A 25,132-nucleotide genomic window follows, 5' to 3' on the forward strand; every position below is an offset into this window, starting at 1 on the left:
GTACACTGTAGCTGTCTTCAGATACACCAGAAGAGGGCATCTGATCTCTTTACAGATGGTTGTGAGCCACCATGTGGTTGCTGGGAATTGAACTCAGGACCTCTGGAAGAGTAGTCGGGTGCTCTTAACCACTGAGCCATCTTGCCAGCCCACTGCAATTTTTCTTTAAACTTACTTTTATTCTTAAAGAAAATGCACCATCACTGCAAATTTAAATTACTGAAAATATATAACTAATAATATTTAACATAACATTACTACAGGTCTTTTATATAAATGTGAGAATGTAAACTATTGGTAATGTATATAATTAGAACATTTAGTGTCTTTAGATGCACTGTCAACTTTGGAAAATTATGTTCCATTTTCTCATATTGAGGTAGCTATGTACAGGAGTTAGCAGCAATATTGGATTAGATCTGTTAAGAATCTTGCATTTGGGGGCTGGGTATTTAGCTCAGTGGTAGAGCGTTTGCCTAGCAAGCGCAAGGCCCTGGGTTCGGTCCCCAGCTCCGAAAAAAAGAAAAGAAAAAAGAAAAAGAATCTTGCATTTTATACAGAGGTAACACAATGAATTATATATCTGAGATTACCTACATGAGTTTGATTACAGAAAATAATAAAGTATTCTCTAAGTGAAAAATGATCAAATGAAGAGTAGAATATTTATATTTGTAAATTTGAGATATGAAATTGATTTTCTCAATTATTCCCCCTGTGTAATTTGCAATCAAGTATACTGACTCAATTTAAATATTGAGATATTTTACCACACTTGGTTGAACAGTAAGCCTAGATGTTAAAGACAGGCCTACTTGCTCATTCTGATAACACAGGTAGTCAATGATTACTCCATGGTCAAAACTGGACAAAGATTTTCATCACTTAATTTGCTTGGACACTCTCAACTGTTAACAAAATTAGATTTAATGGTATCAAATTTAAATCATAAATTATATCCAGTTGTTGTTTCTATGTTTCAAACATGAAATCGTGTCCCTGATGAGAAGAACTAAAATCAAAGGTCTTTTGTGTATGCTTTTGAAATTAATTATACTATATTTAAAATTTACTTATTTAACTTTTACTTTTATGTATGTAGTGTGCACTTACATGAGTTTAGGAACTCATTGGTTCTGGACAATAGCATTAGATATTCTAGAATGTGAATTAAAGACAATTGCAAAGCACAGGTAGGTTAGAACCTAAACATGACCCTTATGACAGTATTTATTGCAGTTAAGTGATGAATCATCTCTTTAGGTCTTTATTTTTTTTTAATAATGTGAAGCTGGATGGTAGTGGCAAACATCTTTAATTCCAGCTCTCAGGAGATAAAGGCATATGAGTGCACGGACAGCCTGGTCTACAGAGTGAGTTCCAGAAGAGCCAGGGTTAAATAAATAAATAAATAAATGAATAAATAACAACAACAAAACATCCAAATATAATGATGTGCATGTGCATATACACTTAGATACCCATGAAAATGGAGCTTTTGGAGCTGGAGTTACAGACAGTTGTGAATCATATAATATCAGTTCTGGGAAGTTAACTCTGGTATCCTCACATATCAACTCACTATAAAACATAGGTGTAATATATATGAAGATAGAAACCACAGCCAGGCAGCATGTGAGCCCATGCAATAAGACAGCATGCCACTCTTAGACAGAAATATGGAGAACAAGGGAGGCAATGGGCATCTAGAATGCACAGATTTTCTTGAAGGTTTTATACACAAATATGCCATTTTGCCCTTTAGAAATTATAATTTTGCAACTCACCTTCATATAACCAATCAGCAATCCCATTAAAAACAATCCCTTCTTTTCCTGAAGATGTCAGTCGTAAAGAACTGCTCTTGATATCAGGTTGATAGTAGATATTGTTTTCAAAAATATAAATCTGGATTAGGAAATATAGGAAAGAAAAAAATCCAAGCATATTACTTTGTTTCTTCAACATTCATATTATGGAATGATTTCTGGATGGGATCATCTTTTTCTACCTTCTTTCACACTGATATCATTTTGTTTTAATATTCACATGGCATTGTAAGATTAATGGCCATATCTTTCCTTATCTTTATTAACATTAGACTGCTGTCATTTGGAAATTTCATGGCATTAATACTCTCTAATCCATACATATATCATTGATATTTCATCTACTCAGTAATGATTGTCTCTCATGGCAAATTGTTTTGGCTGGGAAATGATATTTTGCACACTTGAAAGATTGATAACTGACATGGGATGCTATTGTGGTAACAGTGAACTGACTTGTTTGCAAAGTTTTAATATGAAGTCCTTGCTTGTATAAAAATATGTTTGGTAAACCACAGACCATAATCCCACCAGAAGACTGTCATTCCACCAGCGGATATGCTGGTACTAGAAACCTCAAGTAGTACAAACCTCAGTGCCCACTAACACATCTTAAATTCTTCCCACCAGTTCCAACAGCTTCTCTCCTGTGCTCCATAACCTTGGCAAGAATCCCGCTCCACTGTAGGCTACACCTATACTAAGGACTCTATGAAGCCCAGATAGTAGAACCCCAGAGACCACAATGTCTCTGAGGGCATGCCAATTCATAGAATCCTAAAACTCCAGATGCAACATGAGTACCACAAACCTCCAGCCATCTCACAGGCCAGCAAATCATCAGTGCAGACATAATACTGGAACTAAATGAAGACATACTGGTCACCAGAACCACAGGCTCTTCAGTTCAGAAGACCAGAGAGGAAACAGATAGCAAGGTGAAAATAATAAAAAGAAAAATCATACAACAAATGTAGTCAGAAATCAGCATCTAAACCTGTAATAACCTTGAACCCAGATGACTAGGGGATAGAACAGGAACATAGGTAGCAACACCAGGACAATATGTCACCACCAAAGTCCAGCTATTTTACTATAGCAAACACGGGATAGTCCAACATAGAAGAAGCACAAGAAAATTAACTTAATTTTATAAAGATGATGAATTCTTTGAAGTGGAAATGAACAAATCCCTTAAAAAAATCAAAGAAATCACAAAAAGCAAGTGAAGAATATGATCAAAACTTATCAAAATCTGAAAATAGAAATAAAAGCTATAAATGAAACATAAACTTTGGGAATCCCGGAGATTAAAAAACCCAGACAAGCAAACAGGAACTAAAGATGCAAGGATTACCAACACAATAAAAGAGATGAAAGAAATAATCTCAGGTATAGAACATATGATAGAAAAATTGATACAACTGTCAAAAATGTTAAACATTTCTGACATATAATCTTCAGGTAATCTGGGATAGTATGAAAAGACCAAACTTAAAAATAATAGGAATGGAATAAAAAAAAGATTCCCAGCTTAAATGTTCAGGAAAAAGATTTTTGACAAAATTATAGAAGAAAAAATGTTAGAGCTTAAAAGGAAGATGCCTGTAAAAGGTACAAGAAGATTACAGAAAGACCAAGTTGATTGGACTACAAAAGAAAGTCTGTATACCACATGATATTCAAAACACTAAACTTACAGAAAAAAGAAAATATATCAAACACATCAAGGAAAAAAGTCAAGTAGCATATAAAGGAAGACCCATTAGAATCACATCCAACTACTCAATGGAAACACTAAATCCTGGAAGGGCCGAGGCAGATGTCTTTAAACTCTAAGAGACCATAGATACCAGTCCAGACTATTACAACTAGCAAAAATTTCAATCATCATATATGGAGAAGGCAAGATATTCCACGACATGTTCAAATTTAAGCAGTGTTATCCTACGAATTCAGCCATACAAAATGTGCTAGAAGGAAAACTCCAAAACAAAAATGATAGCTACACCAATGAAACCATAGAAAATAAATAATTTCAAATGAGCAAAATTAAAAGCACACATTACCACTACCACCACAAAATAACAGGAATTAACATTAATAACTCTTTAATATCTTTCAATATCAATGGACTCCATATCTTTTTTGTTTGTTTATTTAATATTTTTATTAGATATATTCCCTTACTTACATTTCAAACGTTCAAATTTCTGGGTTTCCTGTCCATAAGTCCTGATACCCTACCCATACCCTGTACGGGTATTATGCCTATCCATCCCCCTTACTGCCCCCATCATATTCCCTTGAATTTGGGGTGCAACCTTGGCAGGACCAAGGCCTTCCCCTTCCACTGGTGCCCGAACAAGGCTATTCTCTGCTACATATGCAGTTGGAGCCCTGGATGAGTCCATGTATAGTCTTTTGATAGTGGTTTAGTCCCTGGAAGCTCTTGGTTGGCATTGTTGTTCTTATGGGGCTTCAAGCTCCTTCTACTCTTTCAATCCTTCCTCTAATTGCCCCCAAGGGGGTCCAGTTCTCAGTTGAGTGGTTTGCTGCTAGCATTGTACTCTGTATTAGACATGCTCTGAATGTGTCTCTCAGGAAAGATCTGTATCCGGTTCCTTTCAGCATGCAGTTTTTAGCTTTATCAATCTTATCTGGTTTTGGTGACTGTATACATATACATATACATATACATATACATATACATATACATATACATATACATATACATATACATATACATATACATATACATATACATATACATATACATATACATATACATATACATATACATATACATATACATATACATATACATATACATATACATATACATATACATATACATATACATATACATATACATATACATATACATATACATATACATATACATATACATATACGAGCCACATGTGGGGCAGGCTCTGAATGCCCATTCCTTGAGTCGCTGCTCTAAACTTTGCTTCCATATCCCCTCCTATGGATATTTTTCCCCATTTAAGAAAGAGTGGGAGCCTCCGGATTTTGGTCATTCTTCTTTTTGAGCTTCCTGTGGTCTGTGAATTGCATCTTGGGTAGTTCAAACTTTGGACTAATATCCACTTATCAGTGAGTGCATACAAAATATGTTTTCCTGTGATTGGGTTACCTCACTCAGGAAAATATTTTCTAGTTCTTTCCATTTGCCTATGAATTTCATGAAGTCATTATTTTAGATGTCCCAAATTTTTTGAATCCACTCCTCTGTTGAAGGGCATTTGGGTTCTTTCCAGCTTCTGACTATTATAAGTAAGGCTGCTGTGAATATAGTGGAGCATGTGTCTTTGCTGTGTGTTGGGGCATCTTTTGGGTATATGCCCAGGAAAGGTATAGCAGGGCACTTAGGTAGTGGAATATCCAATTTTCTGAGGACCTCCAGACTGATTTCCACTGATTCCAGACTGATTACTAGTTTGCAACCCCACCAACAGTGGAGTAGTGTTCCTCTTTCTCCACATCCTCGCCAGCATCTGCTGTCATTTGAGTATTTAATCTTAGCCATTCTGACTGTTGTGAGGTGGAATCTCAGGGTTGATTTGATGTGCATTTCCCTGATGACTAAGGATGTTGAATACATCTTTAGGTGCTTTTTGTTCATTCGATAGTCCTCAGCTGAGAAAGTTTTGTTGAGCTCTGTTCCCCATTATTTTCATAGGGTTATTTGGCTCTCTATGGAGTATTACTTCTTAAGTTCTAGGTATATTTTGGATATTAGCCCTCTATCAGATGTAGGATGGGTAAACATTTTTTCTCAATCTGTTGGTTGCTGTTTTGTCCTAATGACAATGTCTTTTGCCTTATAGAAGCTCTGCAGTTTTATGAGGTCCCATTTGCCAATACTTGATCTTAGAGTATAAGCTATTGGTGTTTTGTTCAGGCAATCTTCCCCAATGGCCATGTATTTGAGACTCTTCCCCACTTTTTCTTCTATTAGTTTGAGTGTATCTGGTTTGATGTGGAGGTCCTTAATCCACTAGGACTTAAGCTTTGTACAGGGTCATAAGAAAAGATTGATTTGCATTCTTCTACACACTGACCTCCAGTTGAACCAGCACCTTTTGTTGAAAATGTTATCTTTCTTCCATTGGATGGTTTTAGCTCCTTCGTCAAAGATCAAGTGACCATAGCTGTGTGTGTTCATTTCTGGGTCTTCAATTCTGTTCCACTGATCTATCTGCCTGTCTCTGTATCAATACCATACAGATTTTATGACTATTGCTCTGTAACACTGTTTGAAGTCAGGGATGGTGATTCCCCCAGAAGATCTTTAATTGTTGAGTATAATTTTTGCTAACCTAGGTTTTTCATTATTCCAAATGAATTTGCAAATTGGTCTTTCTATCTCTATAAAGAATTGAGTAGGAATTTCAATGGGGCTTGCATTGAATCTGTAGATTGCTTTGGGCAAAACGGACATCTTTACTATATTAATCCTGCCAATCCATGAACATGGAAGATCTATCTTCTCAGATCTTCCTCAATTTCTTCCTTCAGAGACTTGAAGTTCTTGTCATAAAGATCTTTCACTTGCTTGGTAAAAGTCTCTCTAAGATATTTTTATAGTATTTTGGACTATTGTGAAGGGTGTCATTTCCCTAATTCCTTCAGAGACTTGAAGTTCTTGTCATAAAGATCTTTCACTTGCTTGGTAAAAGTCTCTCTAAGATATTTTTATAGTATTTTGGACTATTGTGAAGGGTGTCATTTCCCTAATTTCTTTCTCAACTTGTTTATCCTTTGAGTAGAGGAAGACTACTGATTTGTTTGAGTTAATTTTGTTCTTGGACACATTGCTGAATTTGTTTATAAGGTTAAATAGTTCTCTGGTGGAATGTTTGGGGTCACTTAAGTACACTATCATATCATCTGCAAATAGTGATATTTTGATTTCTTCATTTCCAATTTGTATCCTTTTGACCTCCTTTCATTATCTGACTGCTCTGGCTAGAACTTCGAGTACTTTATTGAATAAGTAGGGAGAGAGTGGGCAGCCTTGTCTAGTCCCTGATTTTAGTGGGATTGCTTCAAGTTTCTCTGAATTTAGTTTGATGTTAGCTACTTGTTTACTGTATATTGCTTTTACTATGTTTAGGTATGGGTCTTGAATTCCTGATCTTTCCAGGACTTTTATCATGAAGGGGTTTTGAATTTTGTCAAATGCTTTCTGAGCATCTAATGAAATGGTCATATGGTTCTTATCTTTGAGTTTGTTTATGTAGTGGATTATATTGATAGATTTCTATATATTAAACCATCCCTGCATCCCTGGGATGAAGCCTACTTGATCATGATGGATAATCGTTTGATGTGTTCTTGGATTCGGTTTGCAAGGATTTTATTGAGTATTTTTGCGGCAATATTCGTAAAGGAAATTGGTCTGAAATTCCCTTTCTTTGTTGGGTCTTTGTGTGGTTTCAGTATAAGAGTAAGTATGGCTTTATAGAAGGAATTTGGTAGTGCTCTGTCTGTTTCAATTTTGTGGAAGAGTTTAGATAGTCTTGGTAGGCGGTCTTCTATGAAGGTCTGATAGAATTCTACAGTAAACCCATAGGGTTCTGGGCTCTTTTTGGTTGGGAGACTTTTAGTAAGTGCTTCTAGTTCTTTAGAAGTTATGGGGTTGTTTAGATGGTGTATTTTTTCCTGATTTAATTTCAGTAACTGGTATCTGTCTAGAAAATTTGGACTCCATTTCTTAATAAAAAAGATTATTTTTTGTGAAGTCATACAGAATGGATGGAAAAACAGAATTTATCCATTTAATGCATACACAAAACACACCTTGACATTGAGGATAGACATCATCTCAGAGTAAAGGGTTGAAAAAGTTTTTCACCAAAAGAAAAAAAAAAGGAAGCTGGTATGTCCTTTCTATTATTTTGCAAATTAGACTTCCAACCAAAATTAATCAAAAGATATAGGAACATATTAAAGGAAAAGTCCTCCAAGAAAATGTATTTATTTTGAAATAATATGCCCCAAATGCATGAATATCTACATTTGTAAAGGAAAAAAACACTAAAATTTAGGAAAATAAAATTAATTAAAAACAGTAAGTGTAAAAGGAACAATCCTATATCACACATTGAACCCTACATGTTAGTAGTGGGAGACTTCAACCCACTACTCTCATCAAAGGACAGTACGTCCACATAAAAATTAAACAGATAAACATTGGAACTAACAAATATTATGACTCAAATGGATCTAGCACATATCTACAAAACATTTTATCCTAACATAAAATAGTGTTCCTTGTTTCAGCAATTTATAGAACCTTCACCCAAACTGACCCCATTCTCTGTCACAAAGTGTCACAAAGAATCTCTCTCTCTCTCTCTCTCTCTCTCTCTCTCTCTCTCTCTCTCTCTCTCTCTCACACACACACACACACACACACACACACACACACGCACCCTGAAATAGCCCATAGTATCTTATCAGACCACTACAGATTAAAGCTGCATTTCAGGAACAATAGTACCAACAGAAAGCTTACAAAGACATGGAAGTTGAACCATTGTTTACTGAATGACCACTGGGTCAAGGAGAAGTAAACTCTTCTTAGAATTCAATGAAAATGAAGGTACAGCATACTCAAACTTTTGGGACACTTGAAAACACCACTTAGAGGAAATCCATATCAATAAGTGTCTTAATAAAGAAATTAGTGAGATATCCTACTTACAATTTAACACAGAGTTGAAAGCACTAGAACAAAAAAATGAAACACAACCAAGAGGAGAAGATGGCAGGAAATAATCAAACTGAGGGCTGAAATTAATAAAATAGAAACAAAAAGAATGCTGCAAAAAAATAAATGAAACAAAGAGTTAGTTTTTTGAGAAAATTGACAAGATAGGCAAACCCTTAACCAAATTATCTAAAAGAAAGCATATCTAAATTGATAAAATCAGAAAAGAAAAGAAAACTATAACAACAGACACCAGATAAATACAAAGAATCAGTAGGTCATACTTGAAAAACCCTGTACAAAATTGGAAAATCAAAAAGAAATGGAAAAATTCCTTAATAATTGCCACGTACCAGAGTTAAATCAAGATCAAATAAACAATTTAAACAAATTGAGGAACAACCCTGTGGAAATCACAGGCACTCACCACAGAGTCTCCCAAGCCACACCCCACCCCCTAAAAAAATCAAACAACCACAAAAGCCAACAGAGGTCCAGACTGTTTCAGCACAGAAGTCTACCAGCCTTTAAACAGTGATCTAGTACCAACATTCCTCAAATTATTCCACAAAATAGAAACAGAAAAAAATTACCAATCTCATTTGATATGGACTCTGTCAGCCTAATGACCAAACTACACAAAGATGCAACAAAGAAAGAGAATTACAAATCAATACTGCCCATGAACATTTATACAAAAATACACAATTAAAGGCTTGAAAACCAAATCTAAAAACACGTCAAAAAGATCATCCACTATGATCAAGTAGGCTTCATTGCAGAGATGCCGGGATGGTTCAACATATAAAAATCTGTAAATATAATCCACCACATAAACAAACTGAAAGGAAAAATGAAACTGTATATCATCTCATTAGATATTGAAAAAGCCTTTGGTGAAATCCAACATCCAATCATGGCAAAAGTCTTAGGGACTTTTGTGATCAGGGACACAAGAGACATACCTAAATATAATTAAGACAATAAACAACAAGCCTATAGCCTACATCAAACTACGTGGAGAGAAAAATTAAAGCAATTCCAGTAAAGTCAAGAACAAGACAAGTTTACACATTTATTCAATATAGTTCTTAAAGTTCCAACTAGAACAATAAAACAACTAAGCAAGATCAAGGTGATACAAATTGTAAAGGAAGAAGTCAAAACCTAACTATTTGCAGATGATATAATAGTATGCATAAACGAGACCAGAAATTCTATAAGACAATTCCTACCACTGATAAGCTATCAGCAAAGTGGCTGGGTAGAAGATTAACTCAAGAAATTAGTAGCCCTCCTATATATAGATGATAATTCTATTCAGAAAGAATTCCGAGACAAATTTTTCAAAACACTCACACATTGTATAAAATATCTTAGAGTAACTCTAACCAAGCAAGCAAAAGACCTGTATGAAAAGAATCTCAAGTCTCTGAAGAAATAAATCGAAGGTGATACCTGAAGATAGATAGATATCCCATGCTCTCGATCGATAGAATTAAAATGGATCTTATCAAAATCAATCTATAGATTCAATGCAATCCCCAGGAGAATTCCAACACAATATATTATAGGCCTTGGTAGTATAATACTCAACTTCATATGGTAAACAAAACAAAGCAAACATGATACACAATGCAATCCTGTACAATAAAACAACTTGCAGCAATGTCACTATCTGTGGTACATCTGCAGTCCAAGCTGCACCTTGAAGTCATAGTAATAAAAACAGCATGGGACTGGCATGAAAACAGCTGTGTGGATAAATGGAATCAAGTCAAAGAACTGGACATAAATCCAGACAACTGATTATTGACATGGAAGCCAAAACTGTAAAGTGGCAAATGGAAAGCGTCTTCAACAAATGGTGCTAGCCTAGCTGAATGTTTGCATGTAAAATAATGCAAACAGATTCATATCTATCACCCTGCACAAAGTCTAAGTAGATAAAGACTTCAACATGAAACCAGATACACTGAACCTGATAGAATAGAAAGTGAGAAAAAGCTTTGAATGCATTGCAGCAAAAAAAAAAAAAAAAAAGACAGAGAATTAATAAATGGATGGGACATCATGAAACTAAAAAGCTTCTGTAAGACATATGACACTGTCAATAGAACAAAATGACAGTCTACAGAAGGGGAAAATATGTTTACTAACCGCACATCTGATACAGAATTAATTTCCAAATATATAAAGAACTTAAGAAGCTAGACTTCAACAGACCAAATAATCCAGTTAAAAAGTGGGTGGATATATAAACAGAGAATTCTAGACCAAGGAATTTTAAATGACCAAGAACCACTTAAAGAGATACCATCCTTTGCCATTAGGAAAATATAAAATCAAAATGACTCTAAGATTCCATCTTATATCTGTCAGAAATGCTGAGATCAAAAGTACAATTGACAGTTCATGCTGGTGAGGATGTGGATCAAGGGGAACACTCCTCCATTGCTTGTAGAAGTACAAACTTGTACAGTCACTTTGAGAATCAATATGACAGTTGCTCTGAAAAATAAGAAATTGATCTACTTCATGACAGAGCTATATCACTCTTGGGCATATGTAGCCCAAGGATACTCTATCACACCACAAGGACACTTGCTCACCCATGTTCACAGTGCTTCATTTGTAATAGTCACTAACTGAAAACACCTAGATATGTCACTCAATAGATGAATAGATAATTAATCCATAGTACATTTATACGATGAAGTCATACTCAGCTGTTAAAACAATGGCATCATGGACAAATAGACAAGTAGACATTCACATAAATAGACAAAGATAAAAAAAATCATTCTGGGGGCAACCCAGACCTAGACATACAAGCATGTATTTACTCATAAGTGTATATTCACTATAAAGTAAAGGCCAATCATGTTAAAATGGGCAGACGAAGAGAAGCTAAGTAAAAAGGAAGGTTCAAGGTTGGATACATGGATCTCCATAGGAAAGAGTGAAAGAATAGAGATAGTGGGTAGAGGGGTTTGGGGATGATGGGAACAGGAGGGATCAGGGTGGGAAAGGATGGAGGGACAGAGTAATTTGAGAGGTAAGTTGAATTGAGGGGACATCTTAGGGATGAGCTAGAAATCTAGCAATGGAAACTCCCAGGATTTACAAGTCTGACCCTAGCTAAGACTACTACCAATGGGGATACAGAGGCTGAACTGGCCATCTTCTGTAACAAGGCAAGAATTCCAGTGAAGGGACTAAGACAACAACCCAGCCAACAACCTTTGACCTACTAGTGGTCTTGCCTACAAGATGTACTAGGGGAAAGGTGGCACAAAAATTGTAAGAGAAGCTAAACAATGGCTGGTTCATCTTGATACCCATGTCAAAAATCTATAGGAAAAAGCATTGACTGAATAATACTTATTAATATTTCATATATTGTGTGTATAGTCCTGTTAGTTGAATACAAATAACCTCCATGTGTTTGAATGCTTGGTTCATAATGGGTGACACTATTAGGAAATGTGTTTCTGTTAGAGTTGGTATGGCCTTGTTTGAGGAAGTGTGTCACTTGTGGGGGCAGGCTTTGATGTCTCATATGCTCAAGTTATGCTCAGGGTAGCTCACAGTCTCCTCTTCTGCTGCCTCTTGATCAAGATATAAAACATTCAGCTCCTTCTGCAGCACCATGTCTGCTTCCATGCCACCATGTTTTCTGTCATGATGACAATGGACTATAACTCTGAACATTAAGACAACCACAAATAAATGTTTTTCTTTATAAGAACTGCATTGGTCAACATCAAGAAATATAGTGTCTCATCACAGAAATACAATCCATAACTATTAAAATATTAAAATGAAGAAATCCTCTATATGGATATAGAAACTCTACCATGATGTGGAGAATTTGAAAATAGTGAGCAGTGGGTTATATGAAATGAATAATTCTAAAAGACATCATATATAGAGAGTATCAATGACAGTCTAAGAATGAAAATATTTTTATGGGAGATATGGATAGAGATGCACTAGAGTTCCTATAATCAGAAAGTTGAGATTTAAAAATCTTAGTGATATAGATATTTTTTCTGGACTTTCTTAACTGTAGTATTCTTGCATAAAACATAGATAATATCTACATTGCTCTTACAGATTTACTGTAAAGAATAAATGGGGTGCTAAATGCACATGCCTATCTCCCAAGCAATGCAGACTTTACATATGTCAGCACACTCAAAAATCCTAAACATTTTGGAGGGTATATATTTCAACCTGAATTATTCCAACTACTGGCCAGTTTTTCACATTATACAGGTTAAAACTTTACTAGAATTAGAGAGAGTGAAATAGCACTATTGAGGGCAAAATAAATGCATAAGGGGTTCTTGAGTGTTTAAGAAGTTAACTTTACTGTTTGCATTCCAGTGATATTTTCAGTTGCTAACAGAAAATAAACAGTATTGAAAGCAAGTCTATCAGACTTTTATAAAATTTTAGATTTCTGTCAGGTATCCCAAGACAACTTCCGTAGTGACAGTGGTACCAAGGAAAAGCATTAGTTTTGTTCTAGTCAACTAAAGCTCAGGCTTTGTACCTCTTATATTCTCTTTTTCTTTTGTTTTCCAGTGAAGTAGACAGTCTTGGATGAAATCTCTCATTTCTATCTGAAGGTTCTACAGCACACATCTCTGCACTCAAGCCATTGTTGGGAAACCTGGGTGCTTTATATAAAACAACATGGTTCTAAATCTTTATTGCCACATGGCTGTATTCTCTAAATTGAGATGTTGCTCCCTTAAGACTCAGGAGGACTCAGGAAGTAAACAAAACTAACAAGGCAAAGGAATCTCCTGAAACTTACAAGACAGATGAGGCTCTACTTCACGGTCTTATGAGCCCTGCAAGTGCTGAGGAAAATACACTCTCCAGTCTGCAAGTCCTCCAAGAAGCTCCAAGAGTGCAACAGCCATCAATTATCACATATGTTGAGTATTTTTTTTTTTGGTGAAATAACTGCCTTTGAATTACCTATGCTTTTGTAAATAATCCCTCATTAATTCCTTTATATGTAGTCTTAGCCCACTCTCCAGTCCAGTCACTTATCAGATGGAATCATTTCTTTGTTCTGTAACTAGTACCCTTTCAGGGTGAATAAATGTTTGTTTACATCATTCCATGGAAAGTCAAACAATATTTATATTTCAAAAGAGGAAATTAAAAAGCTTCAAACTCAAATAATTACTCAAATATCCATGACTTCAGAAGATGTATAATTTATCTAAATGTATGGGCCAGTACTTAAAAACCACATTGGATGGGGTTCAGAATCAATATGCAACTTACACCAGCTCCAATGCAGAATAAGAAAAAGCAGCATAGAACCAAGTGCTACTTTCATTCTATTCAAAGTTTCAAGTCCAAAGAGTGGCTCCAAGATAATCATTTTCTAGTAAACAAACATAAATTAGTGGAGGCCTTTGTAAAGTGGAAGTGCACACTTAGAATCTAATCTATTTTCAGCTGTCTAGTATATTTTTAATGAATTGATTTTTTTCACTAGCAGTCAGAAATCACAGATACTTGCGTAGCAACTGTTGAACTGCACACACTTCCAAGTACCATGAGAGGAGTCTGGTAACATTAAATTGAATGTTAAGGATTTTACTTTTTACTCCAAGCTGCAGCTAGGTGTTTTTTATTTTAATTTAATTTTTATTTGAGTGTGTGTGTGTGTGTGTGTCTGTGTGTTGAGTATTTACAAGTATAAACAGGTACTTGTACCTGAAAAAGGGTCAGAAGAGGGTTTCAAATTTCCTGTACCTAGAGTTAACATGTTTGTGAGCCTTCTAATGTGTGTGACTGAATCCAAAGTGTTTTTTTTTTTTTAAAAAGCATCAAGCATCAAGAAAGCTTAACCATTTAGCTATGTGCCCTTCTTTTCCATCCACAAATTAAATTCAAAACAAGTCATACTGAAAATATATATACATAGAAATGAATACTACTTACCCCTGATGTCACTGATTAAACTGCCATATTTTGAGATTACTCAAGTTCTTCTATTAGCCACGTATGTAGCCCAATAAAGAAAAAGTGATAGCTGTTTGATGAGGTAAATCTCAAATTCATAGAGCATGCCAACTCCCTATGTTTTCAAAATCTGTTTTCTTAATTTATCCAATAATTTGAAATCCACTGAAGAACACAGTCTGAATTTTGCTGTTAGGAAGTATGCAATGGATGTTTAAATCATATGTTTGTCCATACTGTTCATCGCCAAGTGACTAGAAATAATATAGTGTTAACAAAAAGAGGGTTTTTTTTTTTGTTATCACCATTGTATTCTTGAGACAAACTTTTGTTATATAGTTCAGGTTGCCTCAAACTTATATCTTTTGTATGAGTCTACCATAGTTTGGTTTACTATTGCTGTGATAAACCGACATAATTAAAAGCAACTTGAGGAGGAAAGAGTATAGTTCACTCACACTTTTATATAAGAATTGAACTAAGATATAATGATAGAGAAAGATCACAGTTTCAACAGTCTAGTGTGATGGATTCTACCAATGGATAATTTCTTTCATAACATTGTCTAAAACTTTTATGCAGCTTAAAAGAAAATAACAATGTGAAAGTAATGGAACAATAAATCAAGGTCCAAGGCTCTGATGCTCTGTTCCATACTATGTAGCCTCATATTCAAAGCCATGCAAACACATATAATTAAAAATCAAATCAAATTATTAAAATAAGTCTCTACTCTGTAATGGTGACAGAGGAACATTAAAATACATTGTAACTGGGAAAGTTTTGGACTGTCTTCCAATGTGCCCTATTTTTTGCAACAATATATAAGGAAAAAGTAACCCAGACAGCAACACTCACAAAGAAATAAAGAAAGCTTGATAGAAGCAGTTTTGTTTATGTAGGATTCCTTTTTTACCATCATATCCACTGATAGATATTTAGCTTGCTTACAGGCACTGGGTTTTCCCAACTGGATTAACCATAGGATTGCCTATGTCTTTTAGAAATCCTCCTGCTTGTTCTTTCAAATAAAGACCAAGAAATTGCTCTGAAGAAATACTATGACCACAGTGTACATGTACCATATGTTTTGTATCCATTCCTCTATTAAAGGGCATTTGGGTTTTTTCCAGCATCTAGCTATTATAAATAAGGTTGCTATGAGCAGAGTGGAGCATGTGTCTTTGTTGTATGTTCGAGCATCCTTTCTGTATATGCCCAGGAGTGGTCTAGCTGGGTCCTCAGGTAGTACAATGTCCAATTTTCTAAGGAACCTCCAGGCTGATTTTCAGAGTGGTTGTACCAGCTTGCAATCCCACCAACAATGGAGGAGTGTTTCACTTTCTTCACATCCTCACCAGCATCTGCTGTCACCTGAGTTTTTGATCTTAGCCATTCTGAGTGGAATGACGTTGAATCTCGTGGTTGTTTTGATTTACCTTTCCCTGATGACTAAGGGATGTTGAACATTCTTTAGGTACTACTCATCCATCAAAAACAATGAGTTCATGATATTCATAGGCAAATGGATAGAACTAGAAAATATCATCCTCAGTGAGGTAACCCAATCATAAAAAAAAAACACACACACACATGGTATGCACTCACTGATAAGTGGATATTAGCCCCAAAGCTTTAATTAACCAAGATACAATCCACAGACCACATTGAAGCACAAGAAGAAGGATGACAAAAGTGCAGATGCTTCAGTCCTTCTTAAAAGGGGGAACAAAAATATTTGTAGGAGGAGATATGGAGACAATGTTTGGAGCAGAGACTGAAGGAATGGCCACTCAGAGCCTGCCACACCTAGGGATCCAGCACATATATAACTACAAAACCTAGACAATATTGAAGAAGCCAAGAAGTGCATGGTGACAGGAGCCTGATAGAGCTGTCTTCTGAGAGGTTCTGCCAGAGTGTGACAAATTAAAAGGGGAATGCTAACAGCAGCCCATTGAACTGAGAATGAGGTCCCCACTGGAGGAGTAGGAGAAAGAATTGAAGGAGTTGAGAAGGCTTGCAACCCCATAAAAACAATGCCAACCGTCCAGAGCTCCTAGGGTCTAAACCCCTACTCAAAGATTAGACATGGACAGACCCATGACTCTAGCTGCATATGTAGCAGAAGATGACTTTGTTGGGCACCATGGGAGGAGAAGCCCTTGGTGGGAAATGTCAGGGCAGGGAGGCAGGAAGGGATGTGGCTTGAGATGGGAATACCTTATAGTAGAAGGGGGAAGGGAATGAGATAGGGGGCTTAAGGATGGGAAACCAGAAAGGGAATAATATTTGAAATGTAAATAAAAATATGCAATGAAAATAAATTAATAAAAAAGGAAGAAATATCATGACCAAGGTAAATATTATTTTTAAAAGCATCCAATTGTGGGCTTGCTTATTGTTTGAAAGATTTAGTCCAAGATCGTTGTTAGAGTCAGAGAATTTAGGAATTATGGAAAGCAAGTTCTAACCAAAAAAATGTTTCTTTATTAAAAAAGGCTGATATATAAAGGAAATAGCTGGTTTTGAGATCCAAATCCTCTTAGTGCAAGGCATGACAGAGCAACATTTTATAGCAAAATACAACAAACCAGTAGGTGTCAGGCCAAGTGCAACCAAATTGGTACATGCATGTTGTATAGTTTCAACTGTCTTTCACCTCTGGCAGCAATAATAAACCAAACTAAGGTGGCCTCATACAAGAGAAATGAGTTTGAGGCAAACTGGACTACATAACAAAAGTTTGTCACAAGAATAGAGTGATGATATAAAAATAAAATTTGTATCAATACTATATTATTTCTAGTCACTTGGCAATGTACAGTATGGACAAGCAATATGGTTTAAATGTTCACTACATACTTCCTAACAGCAAAATTCAAACTTTGTTTTGGCTATCTTCTGGTCCACTTCAGTGAATTTCAGCTTTTAAATTATTTTTGTGGATAAATTAAGAAAACAGATTTTGAAAATATAGGGAGTTTGCATGCCTATGTATTTGAGATTTACCTTATCAAACCAGCTTTCTGTTTATTGAGCTACATAGTTGGGTAATAGAAGAACTTGATTAACAATCTCAAAATAAGGCTGTTTAATCAGTGGCATTAGGGGCAAGTAGCATTCATTTCTATGTACATACATTTCCAGTATGATTTGTTTTAAATTTGTAGAAGGGGGAGAGGATACAGAGTTATATGCTTAAGTGTGCTTGTTGCTTTTGCAAAAAAAAAAAAAAAAACCCAGTTGATATGGATTGTGACCAGCAAATCATAGGCTCTTTTGCAGCTAGTGGGGCCCACCTGGATGCTAAACAACAAAGTTGTGGTCATGTTTCATACAAGCATCTGGAGCCAGAAGCCATATCTGAGAACTTAGCTGTTTCTTAGAATTCAGCCTAGTACAAGATGGAGTGTCTTAAGCTAACATGGCCTCTAACAACCATCTTATCCAGAAGCGTGGTGAATCACAAGAAGACTTGGTTCTTAAGCAGTGGTTGAGAGCTTGATATCTTGATCTGTGAACATAGAGTGGTACAGTGAGCCTGGCTTAGGCTTTTGAAAAGTCAATGTTGAAGTTGGTTATGCCCCTGATTGTGAAAAGTCAATGTTGAACACCCAGGGACACACCTGTTCCAACAAGGCCACACCTCCTAGTTCTTCTAAGACAAAACCACCTACTAGGCACCAAACCTTCAAATTTAAGAGCCTGTGAGGATATGGGGATAAATTCTCATTTTAAGTACCACAGAAAAGTAAATACTAAGATCACAATGAGGTTTTATTTGTAAGTTTTAGAGGAATTTTTCCTTTGTTACTCAGAGTACCTACCCTAGATTTATATATACCAGCAATGCATAATTTTACAATTTCATATCATATCAGCACTCTGTTTCTTGGTCAGATATAAAGAAAGACCACATTGTTATTTTGATTATTATTTCCCTTTCAATTAGTGAGTACATTCACATTTATATTTTGTAAGTTATAGATGCTCACATGTCTGTGAATCAATTGCCAATGTTAATTTCAGGGATTAGTGATCATGGTGATACAGAAATTAATTTGGCAAATGGACTAATGAATAACAGATTTTTAATAATTACAAAAATTAAATATATTTTTAAAATTTTGTGTTTGCCTTTGTGTGTGTGTGTGTGTGTGTAAACACATATGAATATGAATGTTAGTGGAAGCCAAAGAGAGCATCAGATCTTCTGTAGATGGAATTAATGACATTTGAGAACTATCCAATGTGGGCACTAAAATTAAACTCTGCAGAGCAATATGTACTCTTAACCAGTGAACTAACTCTCAAACCTCTTTATATTCCTTTTTAAAAACAATAATAATTAAGCCATTTTCTTACACTAAGGCAAATTTTCAATATCTATTCTTTTTACATTTAATAAGAAAAACTCTTGGGTATAGAGGATTGTCTTATATTTGAAAGGATAATCAACTACATTTCTGATTTTGTTAAACAAGCTATTAAAAACACTGTCCTTAATAATGATAACTGATAATGACCATTGTCCATTTGGAAAGCTCTAGAATCTCCATAAAGGACCTCCAGGCATGTTGTTGAGGAATTTTTCTAAATGAGGTTAACTCAAGTGACAATCAGACCCTAAGTACAGCATCATTCTGTCAACAGGAGTCTAATACTAGGTAAACAGGTGAAGGCTAAATGGGCAGTAACATGTATCTCTCTCCACTTCCTACCTAGAGATGCAATGTGACCAGTTGTTCCACACTCCTGCTACTTTGTTTTCCTGGTCACAATGGACTATATCCTCTTCAACTCTAAGCTGAAATAAACCTTCTTTTAAGCTGCTTTATGATCATAAATTTGCTCACAGAAACTAAAAAGGTAACTAGTAACCAAACTGTGTCTAGACATTTCTCTATGCTATGTCCCTTGAGTAAAGCAGAGGTATATAATCACCCTGATCAAAGGAACTGCGACTATTATAAAGTTCTATGAATTCTTTGCCTGTGAATTTCTATAAATAGTACAGTTTTGTAACCATTTAAGAGCTCATTTTTAATTTGCTGTTTAAAAGTTCACCGTTATGTGTTCCTGAGTTGTACAGATTTATTAATAAGCAGTCCCTATCCTCAAGTAGAGTATAGTCTTACCTGGTAGACTGAATGCTAATGTAAACTTCTAAATACCAATGAGGAAAAAGTATGACTTACACTGCCATGAATGATGAGACATGATGGGTAATCTGATTCATGATGGCTTTAAGATACAGAATTGGCTGTGTACTCTAAAGGGCAAGGAGTGATTCCATGGTTTGAAGAGATAAAGAACCTCAATTATGAGGAACAGAAGAAGTTATAGCTACACCCTAATGACTGTGGGACTATTGGAGGCAAAGTTATATAGAATATCTGTGTACTTCCTTTTCCCTAAATTCCAACCAGAAACCAGGCAGTTGGAAGTGCTACTGCAAACTATTTTTCAAAAACTGACCTATTACAAGTTTTTTCTTAGAATTCATGTGTATGTGTGCATGCGCACTTGTGCTCGCACTTTTTAAGAACAAGTATGTGGAACACTTAGAAAAAAATAACTTTTGGTGATTAAATAATGGACAGTGTACATGGAGGACAGCTAGTAGAAAGATAGTTCACAGGTGTAGTTTTAGCCTAATCAGAAAAATGAAGTAATTTTTCCTAAAGGGTATCCAAAAAGAGTCTGGTAATATTTTTGAATACTTATAATGGAATTTTAATGCCTTTTATTTTCTTTTGGTTTTGAATTTTAAATAAACATGTCAAGCAGCATCTTTATGACATTTCAATGCATATTTTGGTGTGACCAGCTGTATTCAGAATCAGTCTTTTTTTCTCAATCTCCAAGCCAACCTCCTTTCATCTAGCAATCTCCTTTCCACTCTTATGTACTATGTATTCCTTCCCCCTCCTCCACACATCCTTCTCTTAACTTTCTTTTCTCTTCTCTTACTTCTCCTTCCAGTTTTATGACTTGCAAACTAACATCACTGTAAAAACATGTTTGAGAGTCACAAGGGAGGATCATCACAGGCAAGAACACATGTGATTTCATTATCTTTTCTGAGCCTTGGTCACCTTACTTAGTATAAGATCTTTGTTTTTAATTAGTTTTCTTTCTGCAAATTTTATAATTTTCTCTGTGGATGAATAAAATTATATTGTTTATATGTATCAAATGTACTTTATCTAACAAATGCTGATGGACAATTTAAGTTGATTCCATTGCATTGTTAGTGTAACTAGATCATGAATAAACACAAAATGGCAATATATCTCATAGGATTTTCAGATTTTTAAGTGATATAGCTGCAAAAAAGCAAACATCTTCAAGACAAAAATGAAACTACTGAACAATAAGTAAGCCACTGAGTTGAACATGTAGTTCTCTAAAAAGAAAGATGGCCAACAAATACTATTTAAAAATGTTCAATGTCCTTAGCCTTCAAGGAAATGTAAATTAATACAAAGTTGGAATTCAATCTCACTCCAATCTGAATGTCTTTTACATAGAAGCAAAGTACAGTAAAGGTGGAGGGTAGTGGCCTTATTCAGTGTTGAGGGATAGGGTTCAGAGGTGTAGCCAGTTGGATCATCTCAAGCCTCTGCCTGTAGAACCATTTCCTACAGGTTTTCTCACTTCTGTATATGTACATTTCCATTAGGTCCACTTTGACTCCTTCACTCTTCACAACATAATTTGAACATTTAAACCATCAAATCTTAGGCTACATTTGACTCATGGGCTATAGGCTATATACTCCAGTACACTTTATAGTACAGTCCTTTCTTTGATACAAGTGTAAGACCTCTTCATACCTGTTGTTCTATTTTTATTTTTCAATAAGAACAGTCTAATTTTCATGATTCACAACCATCCACTTTTATTTTCATGTCATCTGGAGACGATCTCGAATAATCTAAACAGATAGCATTAACTGAGGTCTGTATAGACTCATCTGGTGATAGGCCTGTGGAGGTCTGTCTAGATGGTTAATTAATATAGGAAGGCTGATCACACTGAGAAGTCCTAGGCTGTATAACAGAAGCTTGCTAATTGTGCTGGAGAGATGGTTCATTGATTGAACCATTGATTGAGATTGGTTCTTTGGTCTTGATGCTCTTCCCACAAAAACCATGTTTGATCACCAAAACCCCTACCGCTTCTCACAATTATATGTAACTCTAGTTGGAAGGGATCTGATGCTCTCTTCTGCCTTCTATATATACCGAACATGCAGAGAAAACACTCCTATAAATAAGATTTTAAGTTTTCTTTTTTTAAAAGATTTATTCATTTATTATATATAAGTACACTGTAGCTGTCTTCAGATAGAACCAGAAGTGGGGATTGGATCTCTTTACAGATGGTTGTGAGCCATCATGTGGTTGCTGGGAATTGAACTCAGGACCTCTAGAAGAGTAGTCGGTGCTCTTAACCGCTTAGCCATCTCTCCAGCCCAAGATACATTTTAAATTTAAGAGAAAATCTTTTTTAAAAAGTAGCTATCTATGCATGAGCCCGTGAAGGAGTCAACAGGAAGTTTTCTCACATGGTCTACTCTAAGTTCCTACTTAACTTGCTGCTCTTACTTCACTTAATGATGAACCATGACTGACAAGTGTAAGCCAGTAAGTACTTTCTACCCCTAGGTTGCTTTCGGTCATAATATTTGCCTGAACATCAGAATGAATCTAGAACACCAACTTATCAAATACCTTAAGCATGAATAACACAACAAAGTGTACATTTGTTTTAAAATGGATGCAATGATGGGCTGGCGTTCTGGTTCATACGTTTGTCTAACATACATAATGTCCTGGATTAAATCATCAACATGTAATGTAATCTCAGTGCTAGGAAGATGAAGGTAGGAGGAATGGAATTTCAATACCAGTCAAAAAAGATGAGATTTATATTCAAAGAACTAAAAGGGGGGAGGCGAAGAAGAAAGAAAATCAACTTGTAACACACTATTTTGATAATGAAACACGGAAATCTTTCAGTGATTATACTATAGAAATTGCTCACATAGACATATACACATACGCATATTTTTCATCTTTATTAACTTGAGTATTTCTTATTTACATTTCAATTTTTATTCCCCTTCCCGGTTTCTGGGCCAACAATCCCCTAACCCCTTCCCTTCCCCTTCTATATGGGTGTTCCCCTCCCCATCCTCCCCCCATTACCGCCCTCCCACTCACAATCACATTCACTGGGGGTTCAGTCTTGGCAGGACCAAGAGCTTCCCCTTCCACTGGTGCTCTTACTAGGCTATTCATTGCTACGAATGCAGTTGGAGTCCAGGGCCAGTCCAACACATACACATTTAAAAAAAATCAATGTTCACAATTACTAATAGGGATGAATAACATATATAGGGAACTATATAACTATATAACTAATAGAGAAAATATATTATATATATACAATATTAAAATTATAACATGCATACATATTCTAATGAATCATAAAAAGAGTAAAAATATATTACCATTAATTTTATTATACATATAAATGATTTTTTAAAAATTTGTATTTTAGGATTACTTTTAGTTTATGTTTGTGTGCTCATGTGCACACATGCACACATGAATGCAAGATGGTTTGAAAGCTAAAACAGTTGAATTCTCTTCTGAAGTTTTAAATAGTGAATCACTTGAAGAACATGCTGAGAACTGTACTCATAACTTCTGTAAGAGCAGCATACACTCCAAAGCATCCTTACTTAAACAACAAGAGCCATCTTTCCTACTTTTCTTAAAAATCCCAATGTTTTAATACATGAAAAAAATATTTAAAATATTTCAACCATGCTTCCTTGACAATATAAAATTTTAACAACTATAAGCAGGAAAATGTTCTTCTCTAGCAACATGCAACATTACATTTTAACAAAATGTGTAGCGGAATTACCCTTTAACACCTTGAAGTAACATCTCATTAGGAAATGGAAGTCTATTTTAATTTTAGATCTTAGAGTATTTACTGACACAAAAAAGTGCAAATAAACAGAATTGAAGTGCATGGATCTTAAAATTAAAATTATTAAATAGATAAAAAAGAGAATATTAACTGTTGTCAAACATAATAGGGGAAACAAAACTCTCATGTGTTGCTTCCATGCAACCAGCTCTGTGCACTTTGTAAATCTTACTGGCTTTTAACAGATCAAAACTTCTGTAGAACTTATAAAATAAATATCTTGATCTGAGGATGTAGCACAATATGACCGCCTAGCATGCTCAAATTCCTTGATTTGTTTCCACCACAGCATAAATTAGGCATAGTAGTGACTGCCTAAAATTCAAACAATTGGCAAATAGAGGCTGGAGTTTAAGATCATCTTTAGCCACATAGCAAGTATGAGGACAACCTGGGTTATACAGGTCCCTTTCGATATGAACAAAACCAAGACTGATCTAAAAAACACATGTATCATAGTACTACTTATGAGAGAAAATAATAAATTTTCCTTTTTTTTTTTTTTTTTTTTTATTAACTTGAGTATTTCTTATATACATTTCAGTGTAATTCCCTTTCCGGTTTCAGGCAAACATCCCCTCCCCTTCCCTTCTTTTTTTATGGGTATTCCCCCCCATCCCCCCCCTTTGCCGCCCTCCCCCAACAATCTAGTTCACTGGGGTTCAGTCTTATGGGACCAGGGCTTCCCCCTTCCACTGGTGCTCTTACTAGGATATTCATTGCTACCTATGAGGTCAGAGTCCAGGGTCAGTCCATGTATAGTCTTTAGGTAGTGGCTTAGTCCCTGGAAGCTCTGGTTGCTTGGCATTGTTGTACATATAGGGGTCTCGAGCCCTTCAAGCTCTTCAGTTCTTTTCTCTGATTCCTTCAAGGGGGTCCTATTCTCAAATCAGTGGTTGGCTGCTGGCATACGCCTCAATTTTCAAATCAGAGTGATGATTCCCATAGAAGGAAGGAAGCAAGTCATAGAAGCTACAATAGAAACCCTTAAGAGTGCCGGCCATGTTGCTTTTCTGTTCTTGGCACCATCCGGATGAGATGTTGAAGTACTTGGCTCTATATAGAGTGCTGGATGTACACTGAAAGCATTTTAAAGCAAAGCAAAATCTTACATGGGATTTATTAGTAGTTATCATTCATTTAAAATATGATCATGACAAATTGTTTCAGTATTTCACTGAAAGCCTCAATGTAGCCATCAGCTTTTCTCTTTATGAAATTCTGTTTCCTTAATTTTCCAGTATGTGATAAATTCTCAGTGTCCATTTCTCAGTGTTAAGTCAAGCTATGAGCACAAGTTAAATAGTTTGATTACCTCTGACATTTCGGCTTTCAATAAATCTCTCTGTTGGTTATAAAGTGCTACTCTCATTTTGCCACAGGACCATCTCTGGGATAGAGAACAGTCCAGTCAAATCATTCATGTCAACTGGGCATCCATCTCTGACATTCTCAAAACAGGTTCACTGTGCAGCTGCTCTCATCTTTCAGCATGTATGGCTTTTCTTTCAGGGAGCCCTTTAAAAGTGCTCCACTCAAAAAATCTTTA

The 25,132-nt window shown here is 35.5% G+C and overlaps 1 long non-coding RNA gene across 1 annotated transcript in view; it reads right to left on the reverse strand.

Annotated features, from left to right (window-relative positions):
- Nucleotides 1-1,746: 1,746 nt before the first annotated feature.
- Nucleotides 1,747-25,132, reverse strand: part of LOC116911763 — a 256,137-nt gene continuing 232,751 nt past the window's right edge. The window contains exon 4 of the long non-coding RNA XR_004389339.1: nt 1,747-1,908. This is a non-coding gene — a long non-coding RNA (uncharacterized LOC116911763). The remainder of the gene's footprint in view (nt 1,909-25,132) is intronic.

Source organism: Rattus rattus, chromosome 10, assembly GCF_011064425.1.
Source record: "Rattus rattus isolate New Zealand chromosome 10, Rrattus_CSIRO_v1, whole genome shotgun sequence".
In the NCBI taxonomy this organism is placed as follows: Eukaryota; Metazoa; Chordata; class Mammalia; order Rodentia; family Muridae; genus Rattus; species Rattus rattus.